Source organism: Stegostoma tigrinum, chromosome 1, assembly GCF_030684315.1.
Source record: "Stegostoma tigrinum isolate sSteTig4 chromosome 1, sSteTig4.hap1, whole genome shotgun sequence".
NCBI classification, from domain to species: domain Eukaryota; kingdom Metazoa; phylum Chordata; class Chondrichthyes; order Orectolobiformes; family Stegostomatidae; genus Stegostoma; species Stegostoma tigrinum.
This window is the reverse complement of record NC_081354.1, coordinates 6,536,375-6,560,589: the sequence shown is the minus strand read 5'-3', so window position 1 is coordinate 6,560,589 and position 24,215 is coordinate 6,536,375. Positions and strand designations below refer to the sequence as shown.

Sequence of the window (24,215 nt, the reverse complement as noted above, 5' to 3'; positions counted from 1 at the left end):
ACCCAGGCCTCCTGTTCCATGGATAGAGACACTGCCACTGCAGCACAAGAGGGCCATCAAATTTTGCCTTCTTCCATTGTGGGATCTGAACACATGTCATCAGAACTTTAGCTTGGGCCACTGGATTACTAGCCACTAGATCACCAACTCTTTGTTAAATTTGTGTCATTTGCTCTCCTGTTGGCAAAGTAGTTTCTTCCTATCTAATCTTTCAACTTCCTTGTGATTTTGAACATCTCTATCAAATTATCCCCTAACATATCTCCCACTGAAGTGAGCAAATCCAGGTTTGTGAGCTCCCTACTAATCCATTCATCATCTTAGCTTGGAACTGTATCACTGTTCCTTCACTGTCGCTGAGTCAAAATCCTGGCATTCTCAACCCAAAGGCGCAATGAGTTATATATCAGAACCACGTCAGTGTTAAGGCTCAGCGTGAGCCATTCAGCCCATCCTGTCTGCACCAGCTCTACATTGTGACCTAACACCATTCTCCTGCCTTTTCTCCATGCCCTTGCACAATATTTCTCATGATATAATCATCCAATGCTCTCTTGACTGAATGCCGCACACTAATGTGCCTCTAAAGTGCTTTCAGACTGCATTACTGACCTGAACCACACATCCTGTTGAACAAGTTTTTTTTCCCCTCTACCTGAATTTGATTCTTCTGCAAATTACTTTCAAACTATACCTTCTTGTCATTGAGCCTTTCACATCAGAAACTTTTCTCCCTAACCTTCCTTTTAAAGCCCTTATTGTCACATACGGACAGAACAAACAAAAAACATTGGTCTTATGGGTAGACGGAAACAAAGAATAAACTGGGCTACACAGTTTGATAGCGCCAGTCCATAGGGTTTGTTGAGATGTCAGGATTTTGTGCCCTGTGAATTCCTTTCTTCAGGTTCTTTCACTTTTTTGCAGGTGGCACAGGACAATTGGTACACTGACTGTAAAATCGCTTGGTTACTGGTTAAAGCAACAGCATACAGCAAATGGCAGGAGAATACTTCAGGTATTTTTACTGCAGAGAGAGCAATGAAACTCACAACCTACCTTTCTCCCCTGTATCGTTCATACTGCGATGAACCAATCAGACCTTTGAGAGCCATGACTGGTCAACAGTGCACAAACCAATTAGCTAATTGTTGCCAACCAAATCTAATGAGTTTCAGTCAAATAAAATAAAGAATTGCAGATGCTGGAGATCTGAAACAGAAACGTAAATTACTGGAGAAACTCAGTAGGTCTGGCAGCATCTCTGGAGCAAAAGCAGCGTTAATGTTTCAAGTCTAGTGACTCTTCATGTAGTTTCAGTCATTTGTGAAGTACAGCAATTCTTTCCACAATCCTTGTCATGTTCTCTTAAATCCGTACTTATCTTCCGTATTTTTGATTGAGGAAAATGGAAAATAAAATTATACAGTTGTTAGATGGTGAATATAATGATTATATAACACAGCCAGCAGTAAGAAAACTGAACCAGAAATTGCTGGAGAAACTCAGCAGGTCTGACAGCATCAGTGAAGAGAAAGCAGTGTTAAAGTTTCCCGTCCAGTGACACTTGTACAGTAATATCTTTTGGATTCTTCAGTACGTGTTACCCACATCTTAATTTCTTCTGTTATGTGGGGTAATATAATCAGTAAACATAAGCATAAGGTTGCAAAATTGTGACAGCAGTGGCTGTATACCCACCTTCCTGTGAGCAAGAGCAAGAATTCTGCTTGATTATCATTTTGTTGATTAGTCTAGTCCTCATTGATTCACCACTGCAACTGACTAATCACAATTGATGATCAAACTTTGAATGATATCTGCTTTCACGACTGCAACTTTCTGGTGAAGAGACCTCAAAATCTATTTAAGCATGGAAGGCAAAGGTAAAAGCTATTTCTGTCTCCTGTGTTCATAACTCTCATCATCACTGTGCCTCAGTCAGGATGAAAACAGCCTGCCATTTGTACACTGAGTCACTCTGTAAATTCTTAAACCATATTTACATAGAATTTACTTTGTGGCTGCTCTGCTACTTTACACAGAGCATCAGTAAACATTTCTTGTTCGGCATTTAAATACGATAGCTCTGGTTTGAACAAACAAATCCAGGGTGGCTTTCCAGATAGCTTCGAAGTGCAACATTTCTTTATTCCTTTTTAATTCTGGAATTGGCATTTTTTATTGAAATGCTAAATAAAATGGAAAACGAGAAGTTCGCAGAGCAGCATGGTGCATTGACTTGCATTCATACAGCAGCCTTCACACCCCCAGAGCATTTGATAGCTGATTATGTAGCTTTAAAATGGAATCACTGTTGAAATGCAGGAAGCGTAGCCACCAATTTGCATACAGTGGATTTAAGTGAGCAGCAGTGAGATAAATAATGTGATGATTTGTTGGTCGGGGAATGACATAGGTTAGGAATCCAGAGCAACTCCTCTGCTCTTTTTTGAACCAGCGCCATATGAGGCTTCACATCCACTTGAGAGGGCTGGGATGCTTTCGGTTCAACATCTCATCCAAAAATATGACTTGTCAGACTCAGTCGCACCCTGTCAGCGGTGCATTGCGGGGGAAGGCTAGAGTCTGTACCTGAACCTTTGCTTGGAGATAGGACATGGTGCCACATGACTCTTGGTAGGCACATGGAGGATAGTAAAATGTAGGGTATGCATGGTAGATTGATCTTAGTAGGATAATAGGTCAGCACAACATCTATGTTCGATGTTCAATGGTAAAACACTTCCTTTTTTCTGCACTTTCTTGGGATCGAGAATGGCTTGCTTTGCTGGGTTCTGAGATGGCCAGGATGCCCAGGATACCATCTGCAGGCTTTGCCTCATGCAAGGCAAGAGATACTTGAAGAGTTGAGGAGTGGATTTTGGAGGTTTGTGAACACTCTGTCTCTTTGTTTTTATGCAATGCTGACGGACTGACTCGTTGAGCTCAGAGTCTTCTCGAATCAGTTTTCTGCATTTTGGTTCATCGTGGACCCAGGATTCCCAGAAGATGGTTTGTTTGCCTTCCTCGGAGATGCTTGGAGGACATTCCCGCTGTTCCCCAGGGAAGTTCAAGCTGTTACCTGGGTCTTAGTGCTCGTGGCTTCGGGGGTCTAGTGTCATGTGTGCAGCTGGCACGTGCTGCCCAGAGGAACTGATTTTGAGCTATTGGCACTTTGATGATGGCCATAGCTACTTAGGACAGGATGCTGCTGTCAGACATTCCACTGAACCACGGAAATGGCTCTACTTTTGACCCTGTGAACCCAAGTTTGATCTGATAGTGCAAAATAACCACAGTGTGTGAAAGGCATTTAAGGGATGGTGGATGGGCACATGAGGAAGAAAGGAACCAAGAGTTACCCTGATGGGATTACATGAAGCTGGAGGGATGGAGAGATGGGTGCAGGGGATGATGCCCCTTGTGTGGTATAATAACTGGCAGAGACCTGCTTGACCAATGGGATGTTTCTGAGTTGTAAACTCTGTGTTGCCTTGACAAAAATGTGCCCATTTTTCACCACATCACACAATTTGTCACCTCCATATTGGCAAGTGGCATGAATTAAGCAATCACTTGGGATAACAATGGGAGGTGGATTCTGCTTTCCCTCTGCCCCCCCTCTTGTCTATAATTGGAGTTGGTAATGTTTGTGTTGGATTAGTTACTCAGCTGTTTGTGCAAGTGAGCCAGTGTTTGCATGAATTAAACCAATTTAACAATCTCACTAGTTGCCCAAATGTTTCAGCACATTGGGTAATATGACTGAAATAACTCCACAGAAGCTGGTGCCCCGTCACCAAGTCCCCCTTTACCCACATGTGGAAAGTCCTTGACACTGTCCCAGCTCCCTCACAGCCAATTTTTAGAGTAACCAAACTCCTGTTTATACCTGTCAGCCAGGGCTCCCTGATTAGACCAGATTAACAGCCCCAATTGGGGAACTCATTTTCAATGACATCCACCTAACTGACCTTGTTACACCCACTGCAGTGACCTCATTTAAGTGTTCTGTGTCACAAGATCATGAGTGTTTTCATAGAATCCCTACAGTATGGAAACAGGCCATTCGGTCCATGGTGTCCTCGCCACCCCTCCGACGAGCATCCCACCCAGACGCAGCCATCTCCATAACTCTACATTTCCCATGGCTAACCCACCTAGCCTACACATCCCCAGACACTATGGGTAATTTAGCATGGACAATCCACCCCAACCTGCCCATCTTTGGACTGCAGGAGGAAACTAGCACCCGAAGGAAACCCACACTGACACGGGGAGAAGGTGCAAACTTCACACAGACAGTCGTCCGAGGGTGGAATTGAATGTGGGTTCCTGGTGCTGTGAGGCTGCAGTGCTAACCATTGAGCCACCCCTTCAGTAAGGCTGTTCATGACTGTTTTTCTGTTTTGTCAGTGCAAATTCAGGACAACAAACCAGTGCAAATCTAATTGAGAACAGAGAGAATAGAGATGAAGTTTTAAATGAAGGGATTTGCATAGTTTCTGACATTTAACTGTCCAAGAGTAACTTTTTTTTGGCACACCAGCCTTTTGGAGTGATTCGTGGTAAACTTGGGTAAGCAGTCTGCAATTTTTGGAAACAGACAAATGGCAAGACAACAACAGCTGGTGTTTATATAGCGCTTTTAGTGTGCAGAAAAAGATGTTCCAAGTTGCTTCACAATCAGGGCATGAGCCAAAGAGAGAAATAATAGGGCAGGTGTGTACAGATTTGATCAGTGTGATAGGCTTCAAGAAAAGCCCTAAATGACCAGAGAGAGAGATAGAGAAGTAGAAATGAAAGCAAAATATGATGGACAACCTCAGTAAAGTGAGGGGAGAAACAGTTAACATTTCAAGTCCAACTTGATTCTTCTTTGATATGTTTACTTTGTACTTTATGCAGCCAGACCAGCTGAAAATTTTCCGGAATTTTCTGCTTTTTTTTCAGATTTCCTGAATCTGCAGTGTTATGCCAATAGTGGAAAGATGAATCTTGGAGGTGTACAAGAGGTGCTTACAGGAGCACAGTGTCCTTGCAAGGTTATTGGGCTAGAGTAAAGTGCAGAGAAATGGATGGCATGGAGGGGTTTGGACACAGTGGGAATTTTACAGCTCAGGCATTGGTGGACTGGGAACCAATGCAGATCAGTGACAACAGGGGCTGGTGAATGAATCGAGGTAAGACACGGGTTGCTCAATATTGGATTAGCACAGGTTTACCCAGAAGGTGCAACATTGGAACAGTCAATTAGGATGTAGGTTTGAGTTGCAGTAGCAGAGCGGAGGCAGGAGCAGAGCTGGACAATAATATGGAGGTGGAGTTTGCCTTTGAATACTGCAATGCCATTACTGAATAATCTTGACCTTGAAAGCTCCAATTATCCCCAGCACTCACAGCTTTTGGAGGGAGTTCCAGATTTCTACTTGTGTTTGTGTACAGTTGCACAGGTTCGGCCAAATCAGTAATAACTGGGCAGCATTAACTCTCAGAGATGGTGATAATGAGGACCTGGCTAATGCTTTAAGGACATGGGTTCAAATCCCACCACAGCAGCCAGTGGAATTTAAATTCAGTTAATAAGTTGAAGGCTAGACTCAGTAATGGCGACCAGCACAACTATGACCTGCTGTCCTTGCCGGGTCTGGTCTACATGCAACTCCAGGCCGATTGGAATGTGGTCGACTCTTAACAGCCCTCAGAAATAACTGATCGAGCAACTCAGTTTAAGCACAATCCAGGCTGTGCAGCAAATATTGGGCTTGCCAATGACACCCGAAGAATAAAGAAAAGGAGCTGGTGGGGAAGGGTCAGGCTGCTTTCAGGAAATCCCACTCCCTGCCCTGTCCCATGGAAGAGATCAGTGCCCAGTGTATCATTATTGTGTGGAATTACATCAAATAGAAACAGGCTCTTCACCCTGGCCCATCACCAAATATGTGGGTGTTTCTCACCTGAACCACTGTCTTTGGTACTATGTTTCACTTTCTAATTGCCCTCTCAATAAAGAACTTTTGTCTGAATTTTGTGATTTTTTAAAAATGCCTATTGCATATTATGTTATTTTAAAATTATATTATTATGCTTGTATAATCTTGTATTGAGCTCAGGTGAAAGGGATGAAAGCAAGTGAAAAGTTTAAAATAAACTCTTAATTCTGAAAACTGGAAGGAAGATAGGATCAAGAGGCGACCATTGATCTCCTCCAGCTTGGTCCATCATTTATTGAGAATATGACTGATCTGCGACCTAAGTCCGCATACAGCAACGTTCATTTGAAAGTAAGAAAAAGATAAGTTTGTAATGTTATATATCCTCGGTTAGGACCCCAGAACAGTCTCAGTGAAAGGCCTACACTAGACTGGATATTTCCAATGTGGTGCTGAAATTTTGCAGCGGTTTGGTCAGACCACACTTCAAGTACATATCAAGACTTTGTCACTGTGGCACAAGGAGAGCATTCAGGCCCTTTTCTCATCTGTGTTTACCCTGTGCTCTCACAAGTAGAGCCAACGCACATGTGAACCATACTGAACTTTCCACAATGGCTACAATAGAAGCTAAACACAGCTGCGAGCTGGTCAGTTATGTTTCTTGTTATGAACAATTATAAGGTTTCCAACTCTCGTTGAAAGTATTCCTGGCAGTTTTGACTCCCCTCCCCATGTCCTGTCAAATTACCTTTTCTCCCAACAAAATCCATTCCTTTCATGACAAATAAACGAATAATGAGTTCAAAGAAAACAAAAACAGTTTGTTCAATGGTCTCTATGGTTTGTTCATCCGGGCGTTGCTTGCAAACATTTCCGGGCAGTTAGTCTTTAATTTTGAGATTCTCCGGGACAGTCCTGGACTGTTGGCAATTCAATGAGGTTAGGACTTCTAATTTGAACTTCAGTAGTAAATAATCCCCTCCCAGCCAGCTCCTCTGTACTGCCAATCGCTATCATCTTACAATTTTCTCCTGCACCCGTTCCACGCCAGACCAAAATCAACTCTTGCAAAAGTGAACCATTTTCTGCAGTAATCAAATCAATGGTATTCAAGGCAGGACTGTCATGTTTTTGAGCATGCTAACAGAAGGTATTCTAGTCCAGCTAACATTCAGTACTGCAAAGTTGAGCTTTCTTATGAGTGAATAGAATTTTTGCAACATCAGAATTAATCGCTGTAAATGTCACAATTATTTCTTCATTGGAATTCAGCAACTGTACTCGGAAGGCTAGATCATCATCTTTGAAAGGTAAATTCTTTATTTTTTTAACAATGTAAAGACAACATCTTTATATTTCCTTCGTTTTTGAACTGCAGACTAAAAGATACTGCTTTAAACCAAGGAATCTTTGGAAGGCAATGGCTGTTGTTTTTAAAAACATGTTCACTGGAGCACCCTGTGAGTTGTATGCAATGTTGATTTCACCTGGAAGAGTAAGTACTAAAATAGACACCATGGACCTGTGGAATCCGAACTAGGGGAAAACCGCTGATCAATTTTCATCTGATTGACTCCTGGTTGGATGACCATGGCTTGTGCATAGGGCTTGTACAAGGGAGAACCACTTACCCTGCAAAGCAGAAACAACAAGTCTGTCTGTGTATGCCCGTCATGTGTGGAAGTGCTGGAAAGTTTCCTGTAGTAGGAAATCTTCCACTCATTTTTCTCTGAAAACCCCTGTCAAAGGAAACATCTTCAAAGGCAGTGAAAAGTTGAATTCTCAACCAATTAATGAAAGAGAGCACAAAGCAAACACCTTTCAATCAACAATAAAGAATCAAAAGAAATTGGAAGAAGCTGAAAGAAAAATGTCATTGAATCCCATGATCTAGACTGGTGTTATCAGATTGGGTTTCCCTGAACTGATCGCTTTCATTTTCCACCCGTGATATCCATGTCTTGCTTGTCTTTGCATGTTAGGCTGTTTATGAAGGTGAGAATTTTGGAAGGAACAGAGTTTACGTCACAGAGTTATAAGTTACGAATTTATATTTTCTAATTGCTATTGGTTAAAGACAATTTGTTTGTCATGACTTGTTTTCTTGTTAAGTACAGAAACATAATGAGTCTTTTCTTTTAATGCAAGTTCGTCAGTCAGGTAAATTAGGTCTTTCAATAGTTTGACAAAATCTTTTCACATTTGTGATCGCTCTCAGAATTGTGGACTGGATTTCAAGCTTAGTACCCGAATTAGTGCTTTCAACAAGTCAACAATTTATTTACTACTTTTAAATAAAGTCATCTTTTATAAAGGCAACCAAAAACTTCCACCTCCCTGTAACATGATTTTATTTTTTAGAAAAATACCAAGGACATCTTTATGCAGCAGCTATTATGTTATTATGACCTGCTCTCACAAAGATTAGTTTAGTGTAAACAGCCGAGATGCATTGAAGGGGCAACTAGATAGTTGTATGAGGGAGAAATTAGGTTCAGAAAGGTTTTTAGGTGTCATTTCAGATGTTTAGTTCGTCGTGTACAAATCTATATCAACTTTAGAAATATGGAACATAAGCATAAGTTAAACTTGTTACAAAAAGAAGGTACTTTCAATCTTCAACACATTTCATTTTCACTTCAGAGGGCAATGATTTGACATGTTTTGATGAGATTCCTGCCTGATTGTCACTGTTATGTCTTCAACCAGCTACATCTGCAATTGCATCATCTCCAAGCAAACAGCATCAGGAACATAACTAGGATCTGGAGTTGAATTAAGTGAACCCTCGTGCCTTTCCTCATTGCGGATTAGGGGTGAAAATACCAATTTCACGATGGGTTTAAAAATTGTGGAAATTTAATGCTCTCACATCAACTCTGCTGTGTTTGCATGAATTATACCAAAATTATGGCCACAAAATTATCTTGTTTCTTTAAAAAAAAACACGGTTGAAGGAATCTTGTGTGCTTAAAACTGTTACTGATTGATTTCAAATGTTAAGTAACCATGAAAAGCAAGAGAATAACTTAATGATCTCCTGTAACAAAATGCTGTTAATCTGCACATACATCATTTTCACGCAGACAGTAATGTGTTGCATAAATAGAATCTGGAGTTGAATTAAGGGAAACCGTGTGCCTTCAAACCCCTCTGTCTCATTATGGATTGGGGTGAAATTGTGGCTATTTAATGCTGTCATGTCAATTTTGGCGTGTTTACCTGAATATTACCAAAATTTTAGCAGCAACATTCCCTTGCTTCTTTAAAAGACACTGCTGAAGAAATCTTGTGTGAGGTTTAAAGCTATTGTAGACTGACTTCAAAGGTCAAAAAAGACATTAAAAGCAAGAGAATAGCTTATGAATCTCCTGCAACCAAATGCTTTTAATCTCATCTGCTTAATCCAACTTTCTGAACCTAATTTCTCCCTCATACATCTATCTAGTTGCCCCTTAAATGCACCTCTGCTGTTTACACTAAACTAATCTTTGCGGGAGCAGGTCATAATTACGAATGCCCACCAACCTCTCGTCTTGTTTTCTTTATTCTTTCCTGGGATGTCGGGGTTTCTGATAAGCTCTGAATTTTGTTACTGTCCTGAAGTACTGAGTCCATTCTGGGCCATTTCACAGCACAGTTAGGACTCTGTTGGTTCAATGAGGTAAATAAGCAGATTTCCTTTGCTTAAAGGGCATTAGTGAACCAGATCGTTTTATGACAATAGTTTCATGGTCACCCTTACTCAGAATAGCTATCAGTTCCAGATTAATTAATTTAAATTCCACCAGCTCCTCCAATGGCATTTAAATCCATGTCCCCAGAACATCAGACTGGGATTCTTGATTGTGAGACCAGTGACATTGCCAATGAGCTACAGCTTCTCCCATTGTTTTGTTTCTTCTGAATTTCCTATTGGATTTATTAGTGACAATCTTATATTTATGGGCTGTAGTTTAGGTACCTCTGAAAGTCGTAACATCTTTGTGTTTACTGTATCAAATCCTTTCATAACTTTAAAGACCTCAATCAAGCCACTCCTCAATTTAATCTTTGCTGAAGAGAAAACAGCCTTCATCTGTCCCAACTTTCTGGGTAAATTTTACATGCCAGTTCCTGTGTTAGATCACCAGAAATCTGGCCAAAGACTTTTTTTTGAAAGGGGGATCTTAGTAATTGAGGATTTTGTGGTTTAGAATGGGAGACTTGGTTCTCCAATCTGAATTTCTTCAGCATTGCTATTGTCCCACAAGTACAGGTGACCTCTTCATCGGAGTCATCTAGACTTGAAACGTTAGCATGCGCTCTCTCCACAGATGTTGCCTGACCCGCTGTGATTTTCAGCGATTTTTGTTTTGTTTCCAGTACACGTTCCAATTTGTTCCTGCAGATTATCTTCAAGGTCGGGTCGACTGGGTCTCAGTCTGGTCCAGTTCATTCAGGCTACACCAGTGCACTCCGATGATTCCTGAACATTGTGATTATTGCATGTGCTACGAACGCACTGTTGCACAGAAGGTTGTGTATTTTGTGTGATATCTGATCGATATCACACCCTGCAACAATTACCCTGTAATTTTCAGATCGTCTCCCCCTGGTTTCAGGACTTTACCTTTGCCTCCTCCAGCGACAAAAGTATTTCCACTGAAATTCATACAATTTTAAGTAACTGGAAGGGTGTATGAAAAATCAGATTTAACATTTGTCTGCTTTGTTCATTCTACCCATTTGAATTGATTCTATTAATCAATCGCCTGTTTAAAGAGCTCTAGTTATGTGTTGCCTGTCATTTTAGCTTTGTACGTGAGTGACAAAATGTGCAATTTTATTGCTCTCACTTGGCTGTCAAAATTAATTGTCTGCTCTTTTTAACAACAGGAGCACGGAAGGTAGTGGCGGGCAGTGGGGTTAGGGAGGGGTGAATAGCATTGCAGGAAGGGTCTGCAGGACATTAGTTTTATTTTTTGTGGCGAGGATATTTCTTTGGCCAACGTACATGTCAGGGGAGGAGCCTGTCTGATCACTGGGGCTCACTCTTGCTTACACTGAACCTGGAAGGGTGCTAGTATTTCTAGGCTCATACTGCTGGTATGTGTGGTTCCGTGTGTGCAACTGAGCAGCTGAGCAATGAGGCATTTCATCATTCTGATACCATGGTGTACAATAACAGGGATCTCAGCCGTGTGCCAGGGAGCAAGTGTTGGCAGGGTCAATATTTATAGATCCGTACGCAGCAGCTAACACAAGGAGAGAGCTGCGTGCTGACTCCCAGTGCTGGATTATTACACTCTGATCCCAGTCTTTCTTCTCACAGGTTGAAGGATCCCGGTTTTTGGATTTCACTTTTCGGAATGAGTGGATTGGTGCATTTCACTGAAGCACTAACAAGGTTTTAGAATAAAGGGACGGTGTAATTTGCAGGTAAGCGTTTGGCATTTTGTCCATCTGATCATTTAAGTCATTGATTAGAGCTCACCTTATGGAGAAAGCTCCTTTGCAGCTCGAAGTCTTGGCCAATGTCTAACCGTGTTGTGACCTTCCGTGCTCACCGAATACCGTCCTCAGAATTTGTTCTGCATCTTTCTTGGGCAGCACTGCTTGCATTTATAGAATACCATGCAGCTATAAATTGTTTTCCACTTAATTTTCATGCCTCAAATGTTGCCCATTTATCTTCTCGTCAAGACCACTTGTGACACACTTGGGAGCGCAAGATAGTTTAAAGGGAGGTAGAGAGTGCTAGAGAAACTTAACAGGTCTGCAGCAGCTGTGAAAAGAGGAACAATTAATATGTCAAGTCCAGTGTGACTCTTCTTCAGATGTGCAGTTTATTTGTTTTTACTTGAGCGCAAGACAGCTTGTCCTAACTGCAGCTGAAGCGATCACAAATTTTAACATTCCGTAGTTGAAGCCAGTCAGATAGTGTTGGAAATATTGCCCGACTTTTGCTTGGATTTGCGATGCATACCTGTTGTCACTTTGAGGGGTCATGCACAATATGCTGTCTGTCCTGCCGAGCCCGTTCACCTATAAACCGTTGAGCAACAGCGGAGAATAAACCATGTTGGATCTAAATATAGCCGATGAATGCATCATTATTGTGCCCTGGAGGCGGAGAAGGGAGATCAATTATAGTAGCAGGTTAGAACGGCATAAGCTAATTTCCATTTGGATACATTGTTTATGAGATACCGGCATTTCAGATAGGATGGTGCAAGATGTTGGCTCTATTCCAGGGAATTTGAGGCCCCCATTTGTCAAACTGTGTTGATTAAAGAGAAAACAACGGTGTCACGCAGCAACAGCCCCGAATGTCAACGGTAGGGTCAATGCAGCTTGACAAGGCATTGTGAAAATGTACTTACTGTTAACTTCATACTCTTCAAAGAGACCCCCTCCCCCTTTAAATAGAAATAACGATGGGAAGTGTATGAACACAGAGTATCTTTGCACCAGGTTCACACAACACAAAATGGCCATGATGCCAACAGAGATGGCTTTTCAGACTCACCCCTGATGTCTGTAGTGACATTGGGAGAGGTTTCCAAGACTAATAACTGTACCAGCAGAGCTAACAGAGCAGGGTGGAGGACATCAAAGCCCTAACCAGCAGTGGACATGGCTTGAGTGAGTTGTTCGGTGACTCTGCTTAATGTGCGCAGGGAGAGGTGAATGTAAGAGAGCAGATTCCATGATGGTGTAGAGTCCACCTGTACCAGCCAGGTCATCAGTGTTAAAAAAAAGGCCAGCATCCTATCTTGGGTGATCTTACATCTCTAATCTTTTGAGATACTCAGCATTGAATCAGTACAAACAGGGTGGTACAGTGGCTCAGTGGTTAGCACTGTTGCCTCATAGCACTGGGGACCTGAGTTTGATTCCAGCCTCGGGTGACTGTCTGTGTGGAGATTGCACATTCTCCCTGTGTCTGTGTGGGTTTACTCCAGGTGCTCCAGTTTCCTCCAATAGTGCAAAGATATGTAGGTTAGGTGGACAGACTATGCTAAGTTGCCCCATAGTGTCTGGATATGTGCAGGCTAGGTGGATTGGCCATGGGAAATGCAGCTCGATAGGGTAGTTGGGCGGGTCTGGGTGGGACGTTCTTCAGAGGGATAGTATGGACTCTTCAGGCTGAATAGCCTGTTCCTACATTGCAGGGATTCTATGAATGGTCTGCCCTTGCAGGTTGCCAGCCAGGTTTGTAGTCCAGATGCCTGATGAAGTGAATATTAATTTTTAAGCAAATCTACATCAGTGAGACCAAATGTAATATTTTGAATTTTACGGATGAAACAAAACTTGTTGAGAAAGCAGGTTGCAAAGTAGATGCAAAGAGACTTTCAGGGGCATTTAAACAGACTGAGTGGGTGGAGAAAGCAAAAAACATAGCAGATAGAATACAACGCGTGAAAGTGTGAAGTTAATCACTTTGGTGGCAGAAACAGAAATACAGGATAGTTCCCAAATGGTGAAAGATTGGGAAGCTTTGTCGAGAGCAAAGAGATGGGACATTTCCCAGCCCCGCGAATACCACCTGGGAAACACCAGCCTTAAACGGGGGGCAGATTGGGCAATTGTAGAATGAGAGTAGAGGTTGCTGGGTGCCGATGTGGACAGGGTGGAAGATTTGCCTCCCCACTGTTATATATTGCAGTTTAATTAACAAAACAAAGGAAAATCCCTTCTGTCCTCACCCACTGCATTCCCTTTATCCATGCCCTACATACACCTGATACCCTGTCCTTGCTACCCCCTGCATCCCATGCCCTCCAAGCCACCGTATGCCCGCTACACATTCCCAAAGGCTGTAGAAGTTCCCACACTAACCTATTTAACCATGATTCCTCATATTCGCTATGCTAACCTAAGTGCCTCTGTACCCACCACCCTGGACATTTCTAGGCCCATGCCAACTGGTGCCCACTCATGACCCACCCCTCACTCTTACTCCTACTTCCTCTATGCCATATCACCTGCTATCCATTATGGGAAAACCTCAACAACCATTGTGGCACATCAGAATGGGATGTGGCTATTGAGAATTTTTTAAAAAATCTCTAAATGCTAAAAGAGAAAAAATGTTGAAACTCCTTCAAGTAATCATATGAAACCAAACATTTGTACTCTAAGTCCTTTGATGGCACTGACTGTTCCAATGGATTTATGCATTGGGTTCCCTGACATTGTAGAAAGGCTATAATATCTTTCTGTGATTAGCAATTTGAGTGAAAATTTTCTGGATACAGACCTCTAAGAAGTAAATCTACCGTCCTCCACATCAGGGGTAATTTCTAAATACTTTTGGAACATAGAAGTAGCATTAGGTCACTGTAAACATCAAGCCTACCCCATCATTCAACTAGAGCATACCTACCCAAATCCTATTTTCCCCCAGTATTACCATATCCCTTGCTATCTTGATATGTCACTGATTTGAACAATGATACATCTCCCCACCAAACTCATACCCCAAAACCCCAAGATCTTTGTTCTGCAAGTTGAGGGACTACATTAACCTCAAAGCCTCTGGCTATGGAAGGAATGCTCAAATCAGATTCCTGTTGCGAATGACCATGCACCCACCTCTGTTTGAAAAGCCTGTGTGTATTACTGCCAGGGTCCGGACCCAGTTATCATTCTTGAAACTCTCCTCAGTCAAGGGAATATAGACTTGCCACCTCAGATGATGAAAAAAGGACCACCACTTGATCCGTAAGACCATAACAGATAGGAGCAAAATTAGGCCATTTGGCCCATCAAGTCTGCTTCACCATTCGATCATGGCTGATATGTTTCTCAACCTCCATTCTCCTGCCTTCCTGGTCCCTTTACTAATCAAGAAATTGCCTTTAGTTTTCAGGGGTGGGTGATAGGGGGATGGGTCTGGGTGTGATGCTGCAAGGGGCAGTATAGACTTGTTGGGCCAAAGGGCCTGTTTCCGCACTGTAGGGAATCTAATCTCTAATCTAATCTATTTGTTTCTGTCTTAAATACACTAACTGATTTGGCCTCATTGCCCTCTGCGGCAATGAGGGTCCACAGACTCACCACCCTCTGCCTGAAGAAACTCCTCCTCATCTCAGTTCTTAAGAGTTGTCCCTTCAGTCTGAGGTTGTGCCATCGAGCCCTAGTCTCACTTTCTAGTGGAAGCACCTTCTCCATATTCGCTCAGTCAAGGTTTCTCAGTATTCTGTAAATTCGCAACAGGAGACAGCAAAGGTTATAGGCAGCTCAAAGCTATGCACTTGTGCTTTGTATCAGAAAAACACTGCCCGAGCTATTAATCAATAGCAACAGTAAGAAATGCAACCCTTCGACAGCTCCACTGTTAAAGTGTTTGAACAGTGCAATCCTCAGGCAGAATGCTGGGGCCCCCAAAGGAGAAGTGTTGTTTTTGCAGATTTTCGATCATCTGAACAACTCATCTGTTACTTCAGGAAGCCAGAACCACACAGGATAGAAGCAATTACAAAGTCCTTAGAGAACGAGGGTCTGCACAGGAAGTGACTATTTAAATGTTGGTTGTGACTGTTTTTGGAGCTCTGTGAGTGAGGGTAACAGTCCCTGCTGGTGAATGGTGAAGAATCCTTTAAAATAGTGATGCAAAGGATCAAACTAGGAATGATGGAACCGAAGAAAGGAATGCTTCTGGTGCCAAAGCAAACGTGCACGACAAGTCACAGCCACAGTCACAAATTCAGGTTCATAGATTAAATTTATATTGAGACCACAGCACCAGGAACATCATAGGGCAGATTTAGCTCCAATAAAAGATACTAAAGGGGTTCAGAGAGGCAAGGTCAGAAACTGGGGTGCAGGCAACTGAAGTCCAATGGGGAGACTGATTAAAATCAAGGATGCACAAGAGGCTAGACCAGGAGGATCATGGGTGGGGGTGGGGGGTCATGTGGGAGGTCACGGAGGTAGGAATGGGGCTGTTGCCAAGAGAGACTGCGGAGGGAACTGTCAAATCAAGGCTTTATTGATGAGCACATCCAGGAAGCTGCTCGGACAAATGAATAACTGCCCACAGCTGAAATTGATTCTCTTCAGATAAATGCTACGTGGACATTTCTGGGCCAGGAGGCCAGGGTCCAAGTGCCATCTGTTCCAGATGTGTGCTTGGGCAGGTTGGTAAAGAAGACCAGTCTGGGATATGGGTGTCAAACACAGTGACTTCTGACAGAGGTGCAACTAGAGTCTCAAAAGATTTTTTTTGTGACTGCAAGAACAAAGCGTAAAATAGTTTTACCTTGCTGTACACACTAAAATTTAATGTTCAATAATGGAGTTAGAAACAAACCACAGGAAACAGGCTCTGAACCAGGTATTCCGTGACTTCACACAGCAATGTCACATTCCCGGCTTTAGGAATAAAAGGGAGGGAAGTATTAACACACGAGCACATTAAAGAAAGACATTTCTTGATGATTCACTGCATTGTACCTCCTCCCCTCCCCTCACACATGGCTGGAATGCTTTCTTTTTAAAATGGCATAAATACAACTGCAAGAAATATTAAAATAGCCATGGGGCTCTGTTACGCCTGGAAAGTGAGGAAGTCTTGCCCTATATAACCATGACACAGACATAAGTCATCTGCTTTCCTTCCTGCCAGAGTTTTCTCAGGATAAGGAGGAGGATTTGCCCCCATGTGGGGTGGTGGTGGGAATGAGGTGGGGGGCGGTGGTAGGGTAGGGGTGTGGTTGGTGTGTGTGCTGGTGGGGTGTGTGTGGTTGAAAGGTGCTGTGAAAGTGATATGGTAAGGAGGAAGGATGGAAACCCCTTTGCCAGTCCGGAAGAGAGCTTTGTGACCAGCAGACATCAGGAACCAGCGACTATCTTTGAACAGCCCCTGGCTTAGCTTGACATCTTCTGCTACAGTCTAGGTGCAAAAGACTTTTTTCTCAAATGAGGCTGAAGGTGACAAGAGACAGATTTTCAAAATAGCACCGTAAATTTCATTTGCATCGATGAACAACCTACTTTATTCGCACTTGCTGTCTGCCCAGCAGTTCCAGCCGCTTGCTATGCAGTGAACATCAGGAGTTTATCACTTGAGCAATTAAGGACATGTTTTCCAGCTCACACTACCCTCTAGTAAATCTGGAAACTCTGTTCCAGTTCGTGGGTACTTCGAGGACAGACCTCTCATTGCTGGTTTTGAATGGCTTTTTCAACTTTTTGTATGATGTATGTTGTTAACTCGAACATCTGTTTCAAATGAAACCCCAGGATATTAATATTTGATGTAACTAACACATATCCCAGAGGTGCTCTCCATCAATAGCTTCTATGTTATTTTACATCTAAAGAACCTTTGTGCCTAATGATTCCATAAGGTTGGCCTGCAGGATACTTATTGTTGTGAGTAGCTTTGCTTTAAAAAAGTTCACTCTCCTTCAAGGGGCACTGCTTAAGACTCTAGCTGCACTCTTCAGTCAGTTTGTACCTACACACAAATGCATTCAGTTACTTGCATTGCCAAGGGTTCTCAGCAAGACAAGATGCCACTTTCCCAACTGAGGCCGGACTCACAGTGAAAGCTCATTTGTTCCTGCAGACCCCCTCGACCCCCCCAACTCCAGGATGGTGAGTGCCCCTTGCTGCGTTTCCCCCAAATAATTGAGACTTTAGCTAAAGTCCTGAATGGAACAGGCTTCCTCCAAATGCAGATTGCCATTCCCCAGGATGAAGAATTGAATTTTTGATTCAGTGACAGGACAAAGAACATACAAAGAATAAAGAAAATTACAGCACAGGAACAGGCCCTTTGACCCTCCAAGCCTGCGCCGATCCAGATCCTTTATCTAAACCTGTTGTCTATTTTGCAAGGGTGTGTATCCCTCTGCTCCCTGCCCATTCATGTGTCTGTCTAGATGCATCTTAAATGATGCTATCGTGCCCGCCTCTACCACCTCCGCTGGCAACGCGTTCCAGGCACCCACCCCCTCTGCGTAAAGAACTTTGCACACATACCTCCCATAAACTTTTGCCCTCTCACCTTGAAATGGTGACCCCTAGTAATTGAGTCCCCCACTCTGGGAACAAGCTTCTTGCTATCCACCCTGTCTATACCCCTCATGATTTTGTAGACCTCAATCAGGTCCCCCCTCAATCTCCGTCTTTCTAATGAAAATAATCCTAATCTACTCAACTTCTCTTCAGAGCTAGCGCCCTCCATACCAGGCAACATCCTGGTGAACCTCCTCTGCACTCTCTCCAAATTGTCCACACTCTTTTAGTAATGTCGCGACCAGAACTGTACACAGTATTCCAAATGTGTTTGAATCAAAGTCCTATACAACTGCAACATGACCTGCCAACTCTTGTACTCAATACCCCGTCCGATGAAGGAAAGCATGCTGTATATCTTCTTGACCACCCTATTGACCTGCATTGCCACCTTCAGGGTACAATGAACCTGAACACCCAGATCTCTCTGTGCATCAATTTTCCAGGGCTTTTCCATTTACAGTATAGTTCGCTCTTGATTTGGATCTTCCAAAATGCATCACCTCGCATTTGCCTGGATTAAACTCCATTTGCCTGGATTGAACTCCAGGATACAGGATTATTCCTGGAGCCCAGGCAGTGGGTTGGTTGGGGAGTTGATAGAGTTCACTGCCTTGGTATTCTGGCTAGGGGGCTACCATATTTGGCACGGCATTTGGGATCTCTGCCCCGTTAAAGGCAATAGGTGGCCCTCAGGTAGCTGAAGGGTCAAGTTAAGACCTGCCAGTCTCAGAGGAGCACTGGCTGCGGTAGGTAGGAAGCAATGGATGCTTCAACAAGTTGGTACGCTCCCAGCCGCTTCTTAAGGATTGTCACTTGACAATACAAACTCACCCCTACTGCAGTAGGGTGCCCCCTCTACACAGTAGCCCTTGTCTAGATCTTCACCCAGGCAAGTTCTGCAGGATTCCTGCTGGGACTCCTGTACCTGTAAGCAGCGATTTGGCCGTCTGTCACTTCAGTACACTGGAGGATCCTAAACCAACCGATAGCAAGATTCACAATGAGCCAAGCTGTCTGCCCACATCATGGAGGGTCCGTCAGGATCCCTGAACCCACATCAACAGAAAGTGTTGAAATCAAGGAGCAGCTGGTGAAGCCATCCGAACAATCTCGTGATTTTCGGGCACTGTTTGGCTCTGTTGTTGACCTCAGTGAGTTCTGAAGATTTTGCCCCAGCTCTCAGTGAAAGTAAGCTGTCCCTCTGAGGCCAACTCTAAATCAGTAGTTAGCTCCTGACAGAGTCTTGTTTCCAGAAAGATTATTTTCTTTGTGCATTGCTCACTTTGATTTATACCAGTCTGTTTGCTGCCTCAGTCCTACTGAAGGCTAATTTTAAAAATATTGTTCCCTCAGGGATGTGGGCATCGCTGACTGGGCCAACATCTATTACTCATCCCTGGGCCCTCTTAAGAAGGTGTTTGTAAGCCCCCTTCTGAAGCCATTTGATGTAGTTAGACTGGGGAGGGAATTTGGGGATTTATGACTCATTGATACTGCAGGAACGGCGATATATTTCCAGGTCAGGGTGAGGAGTGGCTTGGAGGGAAACTTGCAGGGGGGTGATATCCCATGTATCTACTGTCCTTGTCCTTCTAGATGGAAGAGTTTGTGTGTTTGGATGGTGCTGTCAGTGGACCTTTGATGAATTTCTGCAGTGCAACTCGTAGACAATACACATTTGTGGATGTGGTGCCAGTCCTGCAGGCTGCTTTAACCTGGATGGTATTGAACTTGTTGAGTGGTGTTAGAGCTGCGTTCACCCGGGCAAGTGGGGATCATTTCAGGACACTCTTGACTTGAGCCTTGTAGACAATGGACAGGATATGGCGAGACAAGTGTCGAGGTACTTGCTGTTGAAGTTCCTATCCTCTAACATCCTGTTTTGTCACCACAATATTAATAAGGCTTCACTTTCTTGTAAATGGTAATCTCCAGGATGTTCATACTAGGGGATCAGCAATCATTTTGCCATTGAATGTCATGGTAATGGCAGCTACATTCTCTCTTGGTCATTGCGTGGCACTTGTGTGGGGTGAATGCTACTTGGCACTTGCCAACCCATGTTTGGTTATTGTACAGGGTTTATATTAAAACATGAACTGCATTGGTACCCGAGGAGCCACGAATGGTGCTGAATATTGTGCAAACATCTCCACTTTCGACCTTATGATGGAGAGAAAGTAATTTATGAAGCAGCTAAAGATGGTTGGGACTAGGATACTACCCTGAGAAATTCCTGCATAGATGTCCTGGAGGTGAGATGACTGTCCCTCCATCATAAGGTCATAAACCACAATAATTTCACGACAATTTGTTATAGTCCTTGGAATTACCATGTCATGACATATTTGAATGCCTAGACCTGTGGGATGAAGCAGAGAATTGGTGAGAATTGCATATACTTATATTGACATTAAAGTGATACATAACACATTTCTGACATTTTTTTGGCTATCTGATTAATCTAAGAGATGGGGTATGAGTGAGTAAAGGTCAGGCATCTATTTATTCCTGAACAGATTTTCCTTTTCAATGTTCATGTCCATGGTCAAAGAGAAAGAATTTGCATTGATATATCTCCTCTCACCTCAATGTGATTTGCAGCCAACAGAAGTGTACATATGATTGGAATGTACAAAGGGCAAAAACCAATTTGCACACACACTAAGCTCCCACAGACAGAAACTGATGCGTGATCACGGCTGTGGTGATGTTACTCAGCATTCAGTTTGACTGAGTTAGAGGCTGCTTCATCATGTTGGGCGCCCTCTCTTTCCACCTCATTAAAATGTCCATATCTCATCTGGAGGTTTTGCTTTACATTGGACATGACAGCAAAATCTCAATTTTTGAGATGGAAAAGGTCCTACTGCTTGTGAGCACACGTCATAGCACCACTCCTGTCCCAGAACCCTCTTGTCCAACCTCAGAAGGCTGACCACAAGGTGGACCCACCAGTTTCCTGTTCAATCTCTTGCCAATACTATAACTATTTACAGGACCCTAAGACTTCAGCACCACCTATATCTTCCATCGCACAGCCATTAGCAAGATCATGCAGACTGATTCTAGCGGATACATTTAACTTTTCCTTCTCAGTGTTATGAATGCTTCTGGCTTTATTTTCTTACTGGTGCCTAAGCAACCAGCTATTCAGAACAGGTTCCACTCTAAGGTTTGGAAAGTAAGAAAACACAGGAATACGGAGGTACTCTGGAAAGGTGGAGCTAAGATAGAAGATCAGGGATGATCTTGTTTTCTAACAAGACATCTTTTCATGTCAGATATGTGCATCACTGCAGGGCCAGCATTTCTTGCCCAACTCAAATTGTCCTTGAACCGAATGGCTTGTGAGGTCATTTCGGAAAACAATTAGGAGTCAAGCTCATTGTTGTAAGTCTAGAGTCACATGTAGGGGGGGGGGTAAACTTGGAATATTTCCTTGTTTAAAGGGTGTTAGTGAATCAGGTGGGTTGTTATGACAATTGACAATCGCTATCATGGCCACCATCATTGAGTTTAGCTTTTATTTTTGGTTTCTTTATTGAGTTTAAATTCTGTGGAATTGAATCCACATCTCCAGGGTTTTAACCTATGCCTTTGCATTACTGGTCCAGTGGTATTATCACGACTGCACTGACTCCTTTATTGAATGATTGGGAAAGGCTCAAAGGACCGAATGACCTATTCTTACTGCTGTTCCTTAAGTCCTTACAACTAACATTGCAGCCTATCTAAGGTTTTTTTTTCTGTAGGACATATATTTCAGGCAGTCAATTATTTGTACAAGCGGACATATTTAATATGCCACTTACAGACTAAAGAAATGATTTAAAATAACTTTACAAGAATATCAATTGTCAGAAGTGGATTACACTAACTGATATTTATATACCACCTTTAAAGTAGAAAAATGTTCCAAGGCACTTATCAGACAAAATTGCACAAGGCATTTGTAGAGCTCTAATAATGTGATCGGAGTGGTGCCATTTCTTCAGAATTAATTATATTATAAAGAAGTCAGGAAAAAGGTTTGTTTCTGTAACGTTGTTTCCCAAGGATGTGGTGAGTTATTCATACCGTGTCACCAAATCTGTGAGCTCACCAAACATAAAGAGCCATTTAAACTGCAGAACCAAAGAAAAGTGTCTTCAATATAATATAATTTCCAGATATTCATACTGCGCCAATGAAATCTCAGATTGGGCCCATGCATATTTTAAATGAAAGTACTTCAAAGTTGTGAAATATGGGATCTTGGCATAATTATGGGAAATTTTTGAAGCGGAAAAATAAATCTGACTCTTGAGGGGACATTATTTATCTACTAATAAAGACATTTATGGTCAGTGATTTGTGGACTTGCCTGTTCCACTAATAGAAAGACTGGTAGTAAAAAATAGCCAAATTGGCATATAGCCCTAGAGAGCAGGTACCTGGGGTTGGTTTCTGAAGTGGTGTTGAAGTCTAAAGGGTTTTGTGTTCTGTTGCATTTTAATGGAAAAAGCCGGTGCATTGGAATTGACAAGCTCCAGAACTTGCCTGAAAAGTCCTCATTGTTCTTATTTTTCTATTAGTTTGAGGAAGAATGTTACTTAATTTATGAACATTTACTGGTTGCGAGACGATATGGGAGTTAGCAGTGTTGACAGGGACCGTCTTTGCTTGAGAGATAATGCCTAAAAACATCTTTATGCAGAGAAATTGAGGTTAGTGTTGTGTCTGTTCCAGGTAGCTGTTTCATTTGCAAAGGCTATGGGATATTTATAGCATGCAGGTTATCATTTCTATGGATCCCAAGGCTACTTAGCTCTGCTTGACTCTGCAATCACACGCCCTAACTCTAGTTCAGGGCAACAACAACATGCATTTAAGTAGTGCCTTCAGTGGAGTAGTACATATCGCAGGATCATGATTCAGCAAAGTTTAACACTGGGTCACGTGTAGAAATATTAAGATATATGACCAAAGAAGGAGATTTTTAAAAGTATCTTTAAGAAAGCGACAGTTAGAGAGTCAGAGATATTCAGGGAAGAGAATGCTGGATTTTGGATAGTTGGGGAAGAAGTCAGATTTGAAAGACTGAACTGATCTCTGGATGGTACTTTGGAGGTGCTGAAGGCAGAGTTCCAGCTGATAAAATTCAGTTACATCTTTGCTTCGTACTGACATATAAATTGTGGGAGCAAGCGTCATGTGTGTATCTTTCAGGTAGCTGTCTTTTATTATGCCTTTTAAAATAAATGCTACACTGACTGCCTTGTTTGTAATGAGGTCTTTAAAGTTTGTGTCCTTCAATTTGAGCATTTGATCTCCTGTCTGCAGTCAGTCAGTGTAAAACAGCATGAGATGTCAGGTCAAGTTCCAATGGGAGGGATTAGCAATGACCACAGCTGTGGGTGGGTGGGCATTGGTTAAGTTTTGGAAAATGACAATCTATTGGAAAGCTTGTTGGATCCTCTGATCTTCACATGTAACTCCCACCCTACTTAAACTCTTATTACTTCACAAATGGGAGCTTATACCTTCCAATGGAAAGAGCAGTATCAAGTGTCAGGAACAGAATAGAGACCCCTCAGCCCTTCAAACTTTCTCCACCATTCACTTCGATCATGGTTGTTCATCTGCCTCAATGCTGCTTTTCTCCAATATCTCCATATTCAATTATTATCATGAATCTGTAAAAATCAATTGGTTTCTGTCAGAAACATACTCAGTGATTGAGCCTCCACAGCCCTCTGGGGTGGAAAATTTTAAAGATTCACCCCCTTCTGAAAGAAGAAATTCCTACTATCACAATCTTAAATGACCTGATCCTTATTCCTGGATTTTGACACATTGCTGGGGAAATACCTATATCTACCCTATTACATCATGCAAAACTTTTGTAACTTTCAACGAGGTCACATCTTGTTCAAAACTGCATGGAATATGGACCCAGTCTCCTCTATGTTTTCCTCATAGGTCAGTCCCACCATTCCAAGGATTATTCTGGTGAATTTACATTGCATTCTTTTCACGGTAAATATATTCATACTTCAGTAAGGAGACCAAATTGAAGACAGTACTGAAGAAGTACTCTCACAAAATCTCTGTACAGCTGCAACAAGACAATTTTATTCCTGTACTCCAATCCCTTTGCAATCAAGGCAAACATATCATTTCCTTCCTTGTTACTTGCTGCACCTGCATGCAAATCCTTAGAGACTTGTGAACAAGGGCATCAGATTTCCTTTGGACACCTGCAATTCCCAACTT

At 42.5% G+C, this 24,215-nt stretch overlaps 1 protein-coding gene across 6 annotated transcripts in view; it reads left to right on the top strand.

Moving 5' to 3' along the window:
• Window positions 1-24,215, top strand: part of bmpr1ba (bone morphogenetic protein receptor, type IBa) — a 466,435-nt gene that overhangs the window by 230,795 nt on the left and 211,425 nt on the right. For 5 of the 6 annotated variants that reach the window (XM_059649546.1, XM_059649318.1, XM_059649359.1 and 2 more), the window contains one exon: window positions 11,254-11,360. The gene's annotated coding sequence lies outside the window, so the exon portion shown is untranslated. Of the gene's footprint in view, window positions 1-10,954; window positions 11,028-11,253; window positions 11,361-24,215 lie in introns of those variants that run through there. The other variant, XM_059649399.1, reaches the window with a different exon arrangement.